Consider the following 18,677-nt stretch of genomic DNA (forward strand, 5'->3'; position numbering starts at 1 on the left):
AAAGGTGCTGGGTTATATAGGAAGGAGTATGAGCTGATTGAGGTGTCACTTCTACGGGGCTGGTGGCTATTGGCTAGGTGCTGGGATTAGGGGGAGCGAGGGCTGAGTTTGCCATCTTATGGGTGGGGGCCCTTCAAGATCCATCATGGAATTGATGTCACAGGGCAAATCATGACCTCCAAAACTGGAATGCCAGAGAGGTCAATACAGAGAATCACAACTCACAGGAGCAGAACCTGAGGAGCACAAACATCCACAAGAACTAGTACCAAGGCAGGAAAATATAAGCTGTAACTGAGACAGTGTTGGGGGCTTAGCATGGACAAGTCTGAGTTAAAACCTGTAGAGGATCCCACACATATGTTAGTTTACCTCTAGGGGTCGTACCAAGTTCTCAAAGTGAAGATCAGAGAAAAATCCTCTCCTGCTTCAAGAGAGAGGGAAAGTGTACCACTGTTAAAACACACCCAGAGCATTCTCTTCTTGACAAAGCCTGTCCTCAAGGGAAACTATTTTATAAACACCTAATCTGCTGGGGTTTTACACAGCCAAACCAATCCAAATGAGGGAAATACTTAACTCCACTGCATTCCAGCCTTTAGTATGGGAGAAGGGAGATACTCAATTCCAGTCCCCTCTAGCCTTCCCATCTCACCTAAGGGGGGCATTGGTGACTAAGAAGCACCTATGAAGGTCACAGCTCAGGGGCTCAAGTTCACAAAAAAACTGATACCTACTCGTAGGATAATAAAATGCTTCCTCCATTTTCCTCCTCCTTTCCCCATATCTTACCACATCGGTAAAGTTCCTGTATAATAACATAAGAATACAGTTGAAAGAACTGCATGTTTCAGACATTATTTGAAAAGAAATTGTTTGAGAAACTCAACAATAAGAGAAACAAAAACAAGAACATCCGTGGAAGTTTTAGTCTCTAACAGCAAACAGTGCAAAGACTCTAACTTCAAGCCAGATAAACAAAAAACCTCATACTAAACGGCTATTTACCCAAGTTATTTTTACCTAGTACACCATACCCAGCTTTCAACAAAAAATTACAAGATATAGTAAAAGACAAAAAAAAAATCACAGTTTGAAGAGACATAGCAAACATGAAAACCATATTCTAATATTGACGAGATTTATCATACCAGGGTTTTAAAACAACCATGAATAATATGCTAAGTGCTCTAATGGAAAAGGTGGACAAAAGTCAAGAAACAGAGAGGTAATGTAAGAATGTTAGAAGCTCTAAGAAATAATCAAGAGGAAATGCCAGAAATCAAAAACACTGTAACAGATATGAAGAATGCCTCTGATGACTGATCAACAGACGAGACCACAGCCAAGGATAGAATCCGTGAGCTTGAATAAACTTAAATAAAAACTTCCAAATGGGGAAATGACAGTCTCTTCAACAGATGGTGCTGGCAAAACTGGACAGCTACATGTAAGAGAATGAAACTGGATCACTGTCTAACCCCATATACAAAAGTAAATTCAAAATGGATCAAAGACTTGAACATAAGTCATGAAACCATAAAACTCTTAGAAAAAAACATAGGCAAAAATCTCTTAGACATAAACATGAGTGACCTCTTCTTGAAAATATCTCCCCGGGCAAGGGAAACAAAAGCAAAAATGAACAAGTGGGACTCTATCAAGCTGAAAAGCTTCTGTACAGCAAAGGACACCATCAATAGAACGAAAAGGTATCCTACAGTACGGGAGAATATATTCATAAATGACAGATCCAATAAAGTATATAAAGAGTTCACACACCTCAACAAAAAAAGCAAATAATCCAATTAAAAAATTGGCAGAGGAGCTGAATAGACAGTTCTCTAAAGAAGAAATTCAGATGGCCAACAGACACATGAGAAGATGCTCCATATCGCTTGTCATCAGAGAAATGCAAATTAAAACCACAATGAGATATCACCTCACACCAGTAAGGATGGCTACCATCCAAAAGACAGACAACAACAAATGTTGGCGAGGTTGAGGAGAAAGGGGAACCCTCCTACACTGCTGGTGGGAATGTAGATTAGTTCAACCATTGTAGAAAGCAGTATGGAGGTTCCTCAAAATGCTCAAAATAGAAATACCATTTGACCCAGGAATTCCCGTTCTAGGAATTTACCTGAAGAATGCAGCAGCCCAGTTTGAAAAAGACAGATGCACCCCTATGTTTATCGCAGCACTATTTACAATAGCCAAGAAATGGAAGCAACCTAAGCGTCCATCAGTAGATGAATGGATAAAGAAGATGTGGTACATATATGCAATGGAATATTATTCAGCCATAGGAAGAAAACAAATCCTACCATTTGCAACAACATGGATGGAGCTAGAGGGTATTATGCTCAGTGAAATAAGCCAGGTGGAGAAAGACAAGTACCAAATGATTTCACTCATATGTGGAGTATAAGAACAAAGAAAAACTGAAAGAACAAAACAGCAGCAGAATCACAGAACCCAAGAATGGACTAACGGTTACCAAAGGGAAAGGGACTGGGAATGATGGGTGGGAAGGGAGGGATAAGGGCGTGGAAAAAGAGAGGGGTCATTATGATTAGCATGTATAGTGTTGCCGGGGGCTACAGAGAGGGCTGTACAACACAGAGAAGACAGGTGGTGATTATACAGCATCTTGCTATGCTGATGGACAGGGAATGTAGTGGGATGTGTAGGGGGTACTTGGTGAGGTGGGGAGCCTGGTAAATATAGTGTTCTTCATGTAATTGTAGATTAATGATAGCAAAAAATAAATATAAATAAATAAATGAATGAATAAATGAATAAATAAATAAATAAATAAAACTTCAAAACCGAAATGCAAAGAGAAGAGAAGAATGAAGAAGACAGAACAGAATCTCAAAAGGCAATTGAAAAAGTTTTAAAGTGGGCATAGTGGGAATGCCTGAAATAGATGAATGCACGAAAGGAAGGAAGGGGGGAAAGGAGGAAGGAAAAGGGAAACAGAGAAGGGAAGAGGAAAGGAGGGCCAGCAGACAGAAACACTGGAAGCAATAATACTTGAAGTTTCCAAAATTAAAAATATATATGAAGCCACAGATCCTGTAAGTTCACAAAACACTAAGCAGGATAAATAACCAAAAATGTTAACATCCAGGCATATTATATTCGAACTGGAGAAAATAAAAGACAAAGGGACAATACTTAAGGAAGTCAGGGTTGGGGGAAAGCCTTACTTACAGAGAAGCAAGGATAAGAATTACAATGGAGTTATCTTCAGAAACTGTGCAATCAAGAAAAAAGTGGGAAGTATCATTTAAAATGTTGGGAAAAAATGAAAAGACTCCACGAACCTAGAATTTTGTATCCACAAAAATTTTTCTTCAAAATAAAAGGGAAATAGACTTTTTCAGACAAAAACAAAAGAGAAAATTTGTCACCAGTGGACCTGCCTTCCAAATAATGTTAAAATAAATTATTCATGAAGAAGGAAAATAGTGGAGGTTAGAAAGTCAAATATAAGGAAATGAAGAGCATTAGAAAATAATAAAGTGAAATAAAATATTTATATTCCTTGTACTTAATTGGTCTAACAGATAGCAGTTTGCTCAAAATAAGCACAGCAAGAAACGATTTAGTAATTATGGTTTATGGATATGCAAAATGAATGACAGAAATGGCATAAAGGACTGGTGGGAGGAATTAAGAATACTTTCTATAAAGTACTTGCACTAACCAAGAAGTGTACTGTATATGAAAAAGGGCTTTGATTAGCTGTCAATGTATATTGCAAACTCAAGGGCAGCCTTGAGGTGTAACTAAAAAACGTAAAAAAGAAAAGAAGGAAAGATAACTGGCATGCTGAGTGCATATACAATGGAATGATGTAAAGTACTCAACAAAAGCAAAGAAGACAGGAAAGGTGTTGAAAACCAAAAAAAAAGAACAAAAGAACAATGAATAGAAAACAATAAAAAATGGTGGATATTAATCCAACCCTCAGTAATCACTTTAAATGTCAGTGGTCTTAAAACATCAAAAGATAGATAGAGACTGTCAGAATGGAGCAAAAAACAAGACCCAACTCTATTTTGTTTATAAGAAACCCATTTTAAATATAAAAACATATGGCTTAAAAGTAAAGGGAACAGATATGCTAACACTAATCAAAAGAAAGTTGCTTATATTAATTTCAGACAGCAGACTTCAGAACAAGGAAAATTATCAGGGCTAAAGAGGGGCATTGCATAATTATCAGGGAGTCAAATCACTGATAGGCTATAACAAACCTTAATGCCTATGTGTCTAACAACAGATCACCAAAATTCATGAGGCAAAACCTGACAGAACTGCAATGAAAACAGATGAATCCACTATTATAGCTTAAGCCTTGAAACCTCCCATATTAATGATTGACAGCTCCAGTTAGCAGAAAATCAGTAAAGACATTTGAACAATTCCATCAATCAACTGGATCTAATTAACATGTATAGACTTTCAACTAGCAACAGCAGATACATATTGTTCACAAGCTCACAGAATGTCACCAAAGTGGATCACAATCTGAGCCATAAAATACACCCGAACAAATTGAAGAGAAGAGAAATCATACAATGTATCCCCTCAAACCACAGTGGAATTAAAATAGAAATCAATAAAAGAAAGGTAGCTTGAAAGTCCTAAAATATATTAAGATTAAACAACACCATTCTAAATAACATGTGGGTCGAAGAAGAAGTCTCAGGAGGAGTTTAAAAATATTTTTAACTAAATCAAATGAAAACATAACTTACCAAAATTTTGTGGAATGCAGTGAAAGCAGTGCTTAGACACAATCTCCAGCATTAAATGTATGTATTAGAAAAAGTGAAAGATCTAAAATCAATAACCTAAGTTTCCACTTCAGGAAACTAGAAGAAGTATATGTTAAATAAAAAATAAGCAGTGCAAAAGGAAAAATTAATAAAAATTAAGGAAGACATCAATGAATTCGAAATGGGAATTCAATAAAGAAATTCAATAAAAACAAAAGCCTGTTCTTGAGAAGACCAGTAAAACTGATAAAACTTTAGCCAGGATAAATAAAATAAAAGATAGAAGACTAATGTAAGAAATGAAAGAAGGACCATCAATAAAGATTCTGTGGACATTAAAAAGATAATGAGTGAATATTATGAACACTTGTTCATAATATACCAATTTGATGACTTAGACTAAATGACCATTTCTTTGAAAAATGTAATGTGAAAGTTACTTTTCAGAATTTCAGTTTTCCCTTTTATAAAGTGGAGTAAATGACAGAATTTGTATAAGGTGCAAATCAGAAAATAGATATGAAAACATTTGGTAACTCTAATGCCCCAAATGCAAAGGCCTAAGCCCTTCCATGGGTAGGAAGTATTACCACAGAATGCATAAGCTATAGGTGGTTGTTAAAATGGGAAAAGAAAACAAGGGTCATTGACCCACTTGCTCTGTTTCAATTTTAATTAAGAATGAAATTAAAATCAGAATCTTCTTGCTGTGATTGTTGCTCATTTATCAGATTATTGGTATACAGGACTATGCCTATCAGGTAGTATCTTACACCTCTGAAGAAGGTAAGACGGGACATTTGAGAGATGTAGAAACAAGCTCAGAAGTCATAAACAGGTCAAAGTTATTGCCAGAGCTATGAATACAATAGTAATATATGTTTTATGGTACTAAATGTCATAAAACACTAAGATACAATTTGTATTACAGAGGTTCTGTATACCCTTATGACAATTTAAACTTTGTTTCCTTCTTCACCTACAAATATTTATTTCTGGGCATTGGATATACAGCAGTGAATAAGATATATCAGGTCCTGCTCTCACAGAGCTGACTCTCAAGTCCTAAAAAGCCCGAAATGCCTAAAGTCAATTCCACAGATTCCCTTTCATTCTATCATCCATCCCCCAAGATAACTATTGTCAATAACTTGACACCTTTGCTTTCATACCTTTTCTTTTCCTTATACAAGCATATACATGTAGATACTTGATTTTGTTTTATGCAAATGTGTGATCATACTATATATGTTACTAACACTGGGTTTATTCACTTCTTAACAAAACATTGAGGACATTCTCTCAAGTATGTACACATAAATCTACCTTATCCTTTTCAGTAGCTTGGTCATATTCCATTGCCACTATACCATATTATTGCCTCATTTCCCTATTGATAGATTTCAAAGGCACTTCAACTACATGGAAATAAATAGCTTAGTCAAGTCTCTTCCATAGAGATAACTTATTTCTTCAGGTAAAGTCTCCAGCGTGAGACACAAAGGGGATGTGAGTTTACAGTTTCAGAAACACTGCTGGACTATTTCCCCAAAATGTTAACCCCTTCAGCTCGTTTCTGGTACTAGGCTGTGCTCGTTGGTCAATAAAATTTGATTGACACAAGCTACACCCAATTATGGCCTAGTTGGGTTCAACATCTTCCCAATATGGAAAAGTTGTTACCTCACTAATTTCAGATAGGGTGACTACTTACCAAAGTTATACACGATCCTGTTCATATAAGAGCTCACATTTTAAGTAAATCTGAATATAATGGTCTTTTTGCTGTATATAATGTAGTATCCCTTTTTTCGTACTATTTGTAGTTAGAATGATTATCATCTTATCTTATGTTTTTCCCCTCTGGGAGTTTCTATTTATCTTCACAGGAGCCTAGGATTATTTTCTGTTTATTTTTATCTGAAGTTAAGTCATTGTCCCCCAGCTTCTTCTGTAAGCAAATTAAAGACAGTTTGGTAACTAATATTAATTAAAATCTTCTCCAGGAATTTTTTCTCAAAATTTGAAGCTTATTAAAAAAATATGCAATACTAAAATCTAGAAGGAGTGACTGAAAGAAAACTCATGCATGGAAATGCTCTCTGATTTTATACTGGTCTATTCGAAAACACCAATGAAAAAGATTTATTTTATGAAGATTTTCATGTGTTACCTTCTACTAATTTCTTTATAATTCTAACACCTCACTTACTTCTGTTTTTTTTAAATCTCTTCAATCATATTATAAAGTATCTGATCCTAGCCCTCCATTTGAACTTGGCTGCACATATCCAGTAATATTTTTAATAATATCTGAAAATCAGCAATAATTAACATAACCTTAATATCCAGTACATATTTCTGAGTGTCACAAAGCATATCACCTGGAGTTCTGACATTACATTAAAACCCAGAAACAGAAAATCTCATAGCTGCATACTTTAGTAAGCTGAATCTTCAGCACAATTGCTATTAATTGATGCCCCACTCAGCTAACACAGTACACACATATATGAATGGTGAACCAGGGCCCACAGGATATCCTTAAAGACTGACACCCAAACCCAATACTTTTATACATGTGCATAATAATGCTAAAAAATTCTGGCTGTTAATATTATCTGAACAGTGTTTGGTTAACAAAAGTGTTTGGGGAATGTTGAATCTTTTGGGGAAAGGACTGGCAATATGGTTACCATTTGTAAAGACACACAGAAGCAGTTATTTAAAAATAAATAGCCACTATATCACTTTCCAATTAAAATACCATTATGCCTCTCCCTTTTGTTTCTTTTTTGCCTTTCTGTCTCTCCTTACTTTGGATAAAAATATCTGTATTCTAGTGGAAATGAAATGGAGTCTTCAACAAAGGGAATCAGTCCTGGACATTTTCTTCCAACTTAAAAGAATAAATAGGGATAATTTGCTAGACTTCTTTGCCTCAACTTTCTCATCAACATTATGGAAATAGTAATCCCTGAGCCAAACAACCTAAGTTTATGTGACAGATTTAGAAACATTTAATTTAAATGATTATCTTAAATAATTGGATGAGACTCCCAAGGTACTCGGTAGGCCAACCATTTTTTAGTAAAAAACAGTCTTAGAGAAGAGGGAGCCAAGATGGCGGCGTGAGTAGAGCAGCAGAAATCTCCTCCCAAAACCACATGTACGTAGGAAAATATAACAAAGACAACTCTTCCTAAGATAGAGACCAGAGGACACAGGGAAACATCCAGACCACATCCACAACTGCGAGAACCCAGGGCCTTGTGAAGGGGGAGAGAAAGGCCACAAACCAACAAGAAGGAAAGCTCTTCCAGCTGTCACTCGTACCAGCTCTGCAAACCATCTCTATCACCATGAAAAGGCAAAACTACAGGCTGACAAAGATCACAGAAACAACACCTGAGAAGGAGACAGACCTAACCAGTCTTCCTGAAAATGAATTCAAAATAAAAATCATAAATATGCTGACAGAGATGAAGAGAAAAATGCAGGAGCAATGGGATGAGATGCAGAGAAAAATGCAAGAGCAATGGGATGAAGTCTGGAGGTACATCACAAATGTCAGGAAGGAGATCACAGAAGTCAAACAAACCCTGGAAGGATTTACAAGAAGAATGGATAAGATGCAAGAGGCCATTGAAGGAATAGAAACCAGAGAACAGGGACGTATAGAAGCTGACATAAAGAGAGATAAAAGGATCTCCAGAAATGAAACAATACTAAGAAAACTATGTGACCAATCCAAAAGGAACAATATCCATATTATAGGGGTACCAGAAGAAGAAGAGAGAGGAAAAGGGAGAGAAAGTCTCTTTGAAGAAATAATTGCTGAAAACTTCCTCAAACTAGGGGAGAAAATAATCGAACAGACCACGGGAATACACAGAACCCCCAACAGAAAGCATCTAAGGAGGACAACACCAAGACATATAATAATTAAAATGGCAAGGATCAAGGACAAGGAAAGAGTTTTAAAGGCATCTAGAGAGAAAAAGGTCACCTATAAAGGAAAACCCATCAGGCTAACACCAGACTTCTGGACAGAAACCCTAAAGGCCAGAAGAGAATGGCATGATATATTTAATGCAATGAAACAGAAGGGCCTTGAACCAAGGATACTGTATTCAGAATGACTATCATTAAAATATGATGGCGGGATTAAACAATTCCCAGACATGCAAAAGCTGAGGGAATTTGCCTCTCACAAACCACCTCTAGAGGGCATCTAACAGGGACTGCTCCAGATGGGAACACTCCTAAAAAGAGCACAGAACAAAACACACAACATATGAAGAATGGAGGAGGAGGAATAAGAAGGGAGAGAAGAAAAGAATCTCCAGACAGTGTATATAACAGCTCAATAAGCGAGCTAAGATAGGCAGTAAGATACTAAAGAGGCTAACCTTGAACCTTTGGTAACCATGAATCTAAAGCCTGCAATGGCAATAAGTACATATCTCTCAATAGTCACCCTAAATGTAAATGGACTTAATGCACCAATCAAAAGACACAGAGTAATAGAATGGATAAAAAAGCAAGATCCATCTATATGCTGCTTACAAGAAACTCACCTCAAGCCCAAAGACATGCACAGACTAAAAGTCAAGGGATGGAAAAACATATTTCAGGCAAACAACAGTGAGAAGAAAGCAGGGGTTGCAGTACTAGTATCAGACAAAATAGACATCAAAACAAAGAAAGTAACAAGAGATAAAGAAGGACACTACATAATGATAAAGGGCTCAGTCCAACAAGAGGATATAACCATTCTAAATATATATGCGCCCAACACAGGAGCACCAGCATATGTGAAACAAATACTAACAGAACTAAAGAGGGAAATAGACTGCAATGCATTCATTTTAGGAGACTTCAACACACCACTCACCCCAAAGGATAGATCCACTGGGCAGAAAATAAGTAAGGACACAGAGGCACTGAACAACACACTAGAACAGATGGACCTAATAGACATCTATACAACCATATATCCAAAAGCAACAGGATATACATTCTTCTCAAGTGCACATGGAACATCCTCCAGAATAGACCACATACTAGTTCACAAAAAGAGCCTCAGTAAATTCCAAAATATTGAAATTCTACCAACCAATTTTTCAGACCACAAAGGTATAAAACTAGAAATAAATACAACAAAGAAAACAAAAAGGCTCACAAACACATGGAGGCTTAACAACATGCTTCCAAATAATCAATGGATCAATGAACAAATCAAAATAGAGATCAAGGAATATATAGAAACAAATGACAACAAGAACGCAAAGCCCCAAATTCTGTGGGACGTAGCGAAAGCAGTCTTAAGAGGAAAGTATATAGCGATCCAGGCACACTTGAAGAAGGAAGATCAATCCCAAATGAATAGTCTAACATCACAATTATCGAAACTAGAAAAAGAAGAACAAATGAGGCCTAAAGACAGCAGAAGGAGAGTCATAGTAAAGATTAGAGAAGAAATAAACAAAATTGAGAAGAATAAAACAATAGCAAAAATTAATGAAACCAAGAGCTGGTTCTTTGAGAAAATAAACAAAATAGATAAGCCTCTAGCCAAACTTATTAAGAGAAAAAGAGAATCAACACAAATCAACAGAATCAGAAAGGAGAATGGAAAACTCGTGATAGACTCCACAGAAATACAAAGAATTAATAAAGCCTACTATGAAAGTCTATATGCCAACAAGCTGGAAAACCTAGAAGAAATGGACAACTTCCTAGAAAAATACAAAATCCCAAAACTGACCAAGGAAGAAACACAAAAGTTAAATGAACCAATTACAAGCAAAGAAATTGAAATGGTAATCAAAAAACGACCCAAGAACAAAACCCCGGGGCCGATGGATATACCTCAGAATTTTATCAGACACATAGAGAAGTCATAATACCCATTCTCCTTAAAGTGTTCCAGAAAATAGAAGAGGAGGGAATACTCCCAAACTCACTCAATGAAGCCAACATCACCCTAATACCAAAACCAAGCAAAGACCACACCAAAAAAGAAAATTACAGACCAATATCCCTGATGAATGTAGATGCAAAAATACTCATTAAAATATTAGCAAACAGAATTCAACAGTATATCAAAAGGATCATACACCATGACCAAGTGGCATTCATTCCAGGGATGCAAGGATGGTACAACATTCGAAAATCCATCAACATCATCCACCACATCAACAAAAAGAAAGACAAAAACCACATGATCATCTCCATAGATGCTGAAAAAGCATTTGACAAAATTCAACATCCATTCATGATAAAAACTCTCAGCAAAATGAAAATAGAGGGCAAGTACCTCAGCATAATAAAGGCCATATGTGATAAACCCACAGCCAACATTAAACTGAACAGCGAGAAGCTGAAAGCATTTCCTCTGAAATCGGGAACCAGACAGGGATGCCCAGTCTCCCCACTGTTATTTAACATAGTACTGGAGGTCCTAGCCATGGCAATCAGACAAAACAAAGAAATACAAGGAATTGAGATTGGGAAAGAAGAAGTTAAACTGTCACTATTTGCAGATGATATGATATTGTACATAAAAAACCCTAAAGACTCCACTCCAAAACTACTAGAACTGATATCGGAATACAGCAAAGTTGCAGGATACAAAATTAACACACAGAAATCTGTAGCTTTCCTATGCACTACCAATGAACCAATAGGAAGAGAAATCAGGAAAACAATTCCATTCACCATTGCATCAAAAATAATAAAATACCTAGGAATAAACCTAACCAAAGAAGTGAAAGACCTATACCCTGAAAACTACAACTCACTCTTAAGAGAAATTAAAGGGGACACTAACAAATGGAAACTCATCCCATGCTCATGGCTAGGAAGAATTAATATCGTCAAAATGGTCATCCTGCCCAAAGCAATATACAGATTTGATGCAATCCCTCTCAAATTACCAGCAACATTCTTCAATGAACTGGAGCAAATAATTCAAAAATTCATATGGAAACACCAAAGACCCCGAATAGCCAAAGCAATCCTGAAAAAGAATAAAGTAGAGGGGATCTCACTCCCCAAATTCAAGCTCTACTACAAAGCCATAGTATTCAAGACAATTTGGTACTGGCACATGAACAGAACCATAGAACAGTGGTACAGATTAGAGACTCCAGAAATTAACACAAACATATATGGTCAATTAATATTTGATAAAGGAGCCATGGACATACAATGGCAAAATGACAGTCTCTTCAACAGATGGTGCTGTCTAAACTGGACAGATAGATGTAGGAGTATGAAACTGGACCATTGTCTAACCCCATACACAAAAGTAAAGTCAAAATGGATCAAAGACTTCAACGTAAGTCATGAAACCATAAAACTCTTAGAAAAAAACATAGGCAAAAACCTCTTAGACATAAACATGAGTGACCTCTTCTTGAACATATCTCCCCAGGCAAGGAAAACAACAGCAAAAATGAACAAGTGGGACTATATTAAGCTGAAAAGCTTCTGTACAGCAAAAGACACCATCAATAGAACAAAAAGGAACCCTACAGTATGGGAGAATATATTTGAAAATGACAGATACAATAAAAGCTTGACGTCCAGAATATATGAAGCGCTCACACAACTCAACAAACAAAAAACAAATAACCCAATTAAAAAATGTGCAGAGGAACTGAACAGACAGTTCTCTAAAAAAGAAATACAGATGGCCAACAGACACCTGAAAAGATGCTCCACATCGCTAATTATCAGAGAAATGTAAATTAAAACTACAATGAGGTACCACCTCACACCAGTAAGGATAGCTGCCATCCAAAAGACTAACAACAACAAATGTTGACGAGGCTGTGGAGAAAGGGGAACCCTCCTACACTGCTGGTGGGAATGTAAATTAGTTCAACCATTGTGGAAAGCAGTATGGAGGTTCATCAAAATGCTCAAAACAGACCTACCATTTGACCCAGGAATTCCACTCCTAGGAATTTACCCTAAGAACGCAGCAATCAAGTTTGAGAAAGACAGATGCACCCCTATGTTTATCGCAGTGCTATTTACAATAGCCAAGAATTGGAAGCAACCTAAATGTCCATCAGTAGATGAATGGATAAAGAAGATGTGGTACATATACACAATGGAATACTACTCTGCCATAAGAAGATGAAAAATCCTACCATTTGCAGCAACATGGATGGAGCTGGAGAGTATTATGCTCATTGAAATAAGCCAAGCAGAGAAAGAGAAATACCAAATGATTTCACTCATCTGTGGAGTATAAGAACAAAGGAAAAACTAAAAGAACAAAACAGCAGCAGAATCACAGAACTCAAGAATGGACTAACAGGTACCAAAGGGAAAGGGACTGGGTAGGATAGGTGGGTAGGGAGGGATAAGGGGGGGGAAGAAGAAGGGATGTATTAAGATTACCACGCATGGGGGGGTGGGAGTTAGGAGAGGGCTGTACAACACAGAGAAGACAAGTAGTGATTCTACAACGCTTTGCTATACTGATGGACAGTGAATGTAAAGGGGTTTATAGGGGGCACCTGGTGTAGGAGAGAGCCTAGTAAACATAATATTCATCATGTAAGTGTAGATTAATGATAACAAAAAAAAAAGCAGTTCCTGTGTGGTGACCTCCAATGAGTTCTACACAATGGTATAAAGGGCATATAAAAGTATAGGCAAAGGGTTTGTTTGTGGTTATACAGAGGATCAACGTCTAATTTGGCTACCCTGAAAATGAACTAAGATATGATATGAAAAACAACTTCCAACATCAGCACTCTCTGGAAGACTCATGCCAGAAGATGATCATCAAAAAACCTCAACAAAGATCCACGCACTGCTACAGGTGTAGATGCACTCATCCCACCGGTTCGTGGACTTGCCATGGGAATGAAGAAGGAGATATCTAAGCTGGCCTGTGCATACAGTAAAACAACAAATTTGACTGGATCTATACTGTTGGAACTCAACCAAGAATTAGGAGAAGTGAAAATTGTAGTGCTCCAAAATCTTACAACTACAGACTATTTACTGTTAAAAGAATGTATGGGATGTGAACAGTCCCCAGGAATGGGCTGTCTTAATTTGTCTGATTTCTCTCAGACTGTTCAAGTTCAGTTGGACAATATCCACCATATCATAGATAAGTTTTCACAAATGCCTAAGGTGCCTAACTGGTTTTCTTGGTTTCACTCAAGATGGCTGGTAATTATAGGTATGCTTTGGTTATGTAACTGTACTCCTATTATGTTAATGTGTGTGCACAATTTAATTAGTAGTTTAAAACCTATACATGCTGAAGTTACTCTACAAGAAGGTATGTCAAAGAAATAATCTTCCCATGTTTTTTTCCGCCTGCTACTTCTATAGCTTTTCTTCTTCCTTCCTAATTACAACTCCTAAATAGAATTCGTGCCTCATATCGAATTTACCGTGTATCACAATTCTTCCAAGTGGTAAAGATACCTGAATACAAATGCTGGGCATAGAAGCCACAGGGCATAAATATGCAAAGAAGTAAAAAACTAACCTTTTCAAACAATAAGGCTTCTCTCTCACTTACCAACTTTACATTTCCCTGTATGGCCCTGGAAGATGACTGGTTAGCCAGAGACGGGTAAGATTCCTCAAGGGAGGAACAACCTAAGAGAGGCACAGTCGCAGGGGTGCCATCAGGTGAGAAATTGGGGATCAACAGAGGTGAGGCTTAGAACCTCTCCCCCTCTGTTCTGAGAGAAATCTGCTGCATCCATGGATGTTTTATTGCCCTTATCTAGCTTGGATTAACACATAGTCTACAGGCACACACCTGATCAACTACATCTGCTCTCTTACAACACTAAACTATGTTTTCTACCTTTATCTCGCATCTACCTACCACTTCAGCATTTTATTAAAAATAATAATAATAAAGAGAGAAATGTGGTATCCACATATAAGTCAAGTATAAAAATCAAGCAAATATTCATATTTGAACTGACTGTTTATAGTTCATAATGCATGATCAAAACCGAAAGTTTCTGTGATGACTGCCCTTGTACTGTTCACCATGTAACTTATTCACTATGTAAGAATTTGTTCTCCATGTAAGAACTTGTTCGGTATGCTTCAGAAGATTGGAGACTGATGAAAATTATCCTTGGGGTGGATTAATGATTATACATTGAGCATTGAGTCCCCTATACAGAATTTTATTGTGGTTAACAACCATTTGATCAATAAATAGGAGAGATGGCCTTACAAAAAAAAAACAGTCTTAGAAAAATTGTCTAACAGTGATTGCAATGGGATGTGCGTGGGACTTGAAAATATAGGTGAAGATTGAAACCTCAATGTTGCTCATGTGAAACCTTCAGAAGATTGTGTATCAATGATACCTTAATTTAAAAAAGAAAAAAAAAAGAAAGATTGTCTAAGTCACGGAAATAAGGATTATCTGATTTCATAGAATATGCACCTTTGATTGAATTTCTATGGACAAAGCTGTTTTACAACTCTGTAGATTTAGAGGTTAACTTGTAGAAAACTTGTTTCCTTGTGATTCTTGTACGTAACAATACAAATGAATTTTGCCTGACACAGAATTAAACTCCACCATGTAGAAATGATGACGCTCAAAGATTACATTTCATTCCCTATAGAATATTACCTACTTTAGCATTTATTAATGAATTTTTTCAGAATTCCTAAATTTTCTATGTACCTTTTCTTCAAAGACTCTTTGAACTGGTTTTAGCATCTTACGGGCTTGCTTCATTAATTAATCACATAAAATCCTTGACACGTGTAAATATTATATTTGTGTGAAAGTCATAACTTTCTGAAAATTATACTTTAGCACTAGCCATTTTCTCAAGGTTTTGGAAAGGAAAATGCTAATAAGGGGATAATGACAGTAGTAAGAATAATACTGTTTACAAAAATAATACAAATAAAAACAGTACCATGAGCTAACTTCTACTGAGTACTTAATGGGTGCCAGAAAATGTACTAAGTACAGTAACATTGATTATCTTGTACCTAAGGAGGTTGAAACTATAATTATTCCCATTTTTTCACATGAAGAAACTAATGTTTAGAGATATAAAGTAACAGGATCAAATTCACATATTTTGTAAACAGTATTCCTGAGATGTGAACTTAGACTTCCCTTGAATGGTGCAATTCATTATTTGAGAAGAAAAATTTCTTAGTGTTCTTAAGAACTGGCTTTTCTCCAGGCTCTATCAGTTGGTTTTCTTCATACTGCACCAACCCCTTCTTCTAAGTCACAAATTGTTTTTCTCGTGCTGTTTTCAAGACAGTCTCTTTGTTTTTGATGTTCAACAGTTTGATTACACTGCTCAGTGTGGGTCTTTCTAGGTTTGTCCTACTTGAAGTTCCAAAAGACATTTCAACCTAAAATCTCTGCTCTTATATACAAAGATTTCTCCTTTATTTCCACAGTTTTGACTGTGCTTTTTCCTCTACCTGAAATTCCCTCAATTTGTTTGTATACATACAAATTACAAATTTCAACTCGTGTGAATTTCCCTTGAGGACACTGTCCCTCAATGATGTCTGTCTTTTGAATTTTGATAACCTTACTGACTGTAAATTTTTTATTTGTTCTTAGTTAATATTATTTAACTATTATGTTTGCATATTTTTTCTATCTTGAAAAGGAGTATGAATGGTATAACTGCAAAGTCATAGGATTGATTTATTTTAAACATGTCACACAAATAAGTGTTTCCCATTCAAAAAAGTTACCCTTGGAAAATGAAATACTTAACACAATACAGTCATAGTTCAGAACATAATACCTCTCTTTGGGAATACTTTCTGTATATTTTGTGGTGGTAAGTCTTCATCTTTTGAAGATCAATTTGATTTTTGAAACAATAAAGTTATTCTTGATTGAGCTGGTGAATGGTTTGAGTGATACAGCTGGGTGTAAAATGTGTTTATTATTACATCCCTTCTTTCTTATTATTTTAAAAGTTGACTATCAAACAAAGCAGTATATTCTTTTAATATATTTCTTAATGATGGATCTGAAAGGCTTAAGGAGGATTTCTTCGAAATATTTTGAGCCTAGGAGTAAGTGTGCAATTTTACAAAGGTTTAGTCCCCTGAAAGGATTAACACTTTTTTGGAAGTGTAAAAATCTTTCTGGTAGCCTGAAAATCTTTCCTACTTCTGACAAAAAGAAAAACAACAAATAAATACATGTATAGGTAAATAGAAACATTTTACAGTTCCACATGGTTAGAAATGTTGGTGCATTGGCTAGAAGTAGAGAAATCATGGCCCCCAACAACATATAAGAATCCATTTTATGTTGCAGCTCCCACAAGTCCACGTCTTTTAGACATTGAAGCACACAGACTCCATTTGTTAGTGTGTGGGTTAAAGTATTCCACTGATTTGAGGCAGGAACATCCATCACATCCACCAATAGCATATAGCCTAGAAAAATGACACAAGTGTGTGTATGTATATACACATACAGAGAGGGAGAGAGATTATATTTCCAATTTGTGCATAGAATGAAAGTGAAAGAACCTTGCACAAAGCATTTAAACTTTCTGAATATATATTCTTCTCTGGTAGTATTTTGTAACAGATGAACTGACTGTGTGAATGGATACTTATTTGAAGGCACATGCTAAGGTCGAACTTAATCCAAGCCTCTCTCCTTTATAATTTTTGTGAAAGTTACTTTGATGTGGTAGATTAAAGGATTCCATGGGAAATGGATATATCCTGCCACTGATATATCGTGGTGTCCGAAATTCTTATCATTCAAGTGCTTCCTATATGCTAGTCATTGTCTCCAAAGGTGCCTTGTCAGAAAGCACATAATTACTTGGAAGAAGTAACCATTCAGGTTCTTCACAATCTCTAACACCAAAGGACTTTAATATACTAGCTTTCTCTTATAGGCAAGTGATCACAAGAGGGAAAGATTCAGAAAGACGGTACTAGACGGAATTCTAGAGTTGGGAATCCTGGACTCTGAGGAGAGAGTGAGCAGTAAAGAACAAAAAGACTTCCGTATTACAGAGACCAAAGTTTTGATACTAAAAAATAAGTCATAATGTAAAAAGTGGTAGCTTCTTGAGGGCAAAATTGAAACTGGTTTGCCTACAAAAGTGCTTTTCAAGTTTACTGCGTACACAAGTCACTTGAGGATATTGGTAAAATACTGTTTCTGTTTCAGAAGTTGTATTTAGGGTGGGGCTAGGATTCAGCATTTCTTATTTTTTCATGAATTTTTATACAGGGACATACAATGAAATGCACAAGTCTTCGTGTATAGCTTGATGAATTTTGACACGTGTATATATTCACGTAACCATCACCCAGAGCAAATATCAAACCAGCGTATCTAAATAGATCTCAGGTAATGGTAATGCTGCTGGTCCCAGGATGCCACTTGAGTGGCAAGGGACTACAGAATATTTAATTTAAATGCTCATTTTGGACAAGTGCTTTTTGTTATACTGAAGGGAGTGTTCCAACACAGGTCTTTTATGACTGATAAATAGGATGTCCTGGTCACTGGGAATGCTTACTCACTGATGGAGCACATCAAGGAAGTGCTGTATCACATGACCTGGGAGCAAAGCGCATGCAGGTTTGGTTTTACTCACTTGCCATTTAATGCAACAATACCAGCTGTACTTCTAGGAGTTGACATACTGGCCACGTAAGTCCACTGATGTCCCTCAGGGTCCCATCTTTCTACAGTTCTTAGATAATTCGACCCATCATGACCACCAACAGCATACATTGGTCCTTCAAGTGTGACTACACCTAAAGGATAAAAATAGCATGAGGGCTCACTATGGTACAGCACAGATAAGGGATACAGTATCATTCTGCAAACAACTGATGGGC

The 18,677-nt window shown here is 36.5% G+C and overlaps 1 pseudogene; it reads right to left on the reverse strand.

The window, feature by feature from the left end:
• Positions 1-17,026: 17,026 nt before the first annotated feature.
• The window catches only part of LOC108407804 (kelch-like protein 4), a 36,941-nt pseudogene continuing 35,290 nt past the window's right edge, over positions 17,027-18,677 (reverse strand).

The sequence above is a fragment of the Manis javanica genome, chromosome X (assembly GCF_040802235.1).
Source record: "Manis javanica isolate MJ-LG chromosome X, MJ_LKY, whole genome shotgun sequence".
In the NCBI taxonomy this organism is placed as follows: Eukaryota; Metazoa; Chordata; class Mammalia; order Pholidota; family Manidae; genus Manis; species Manis javanica.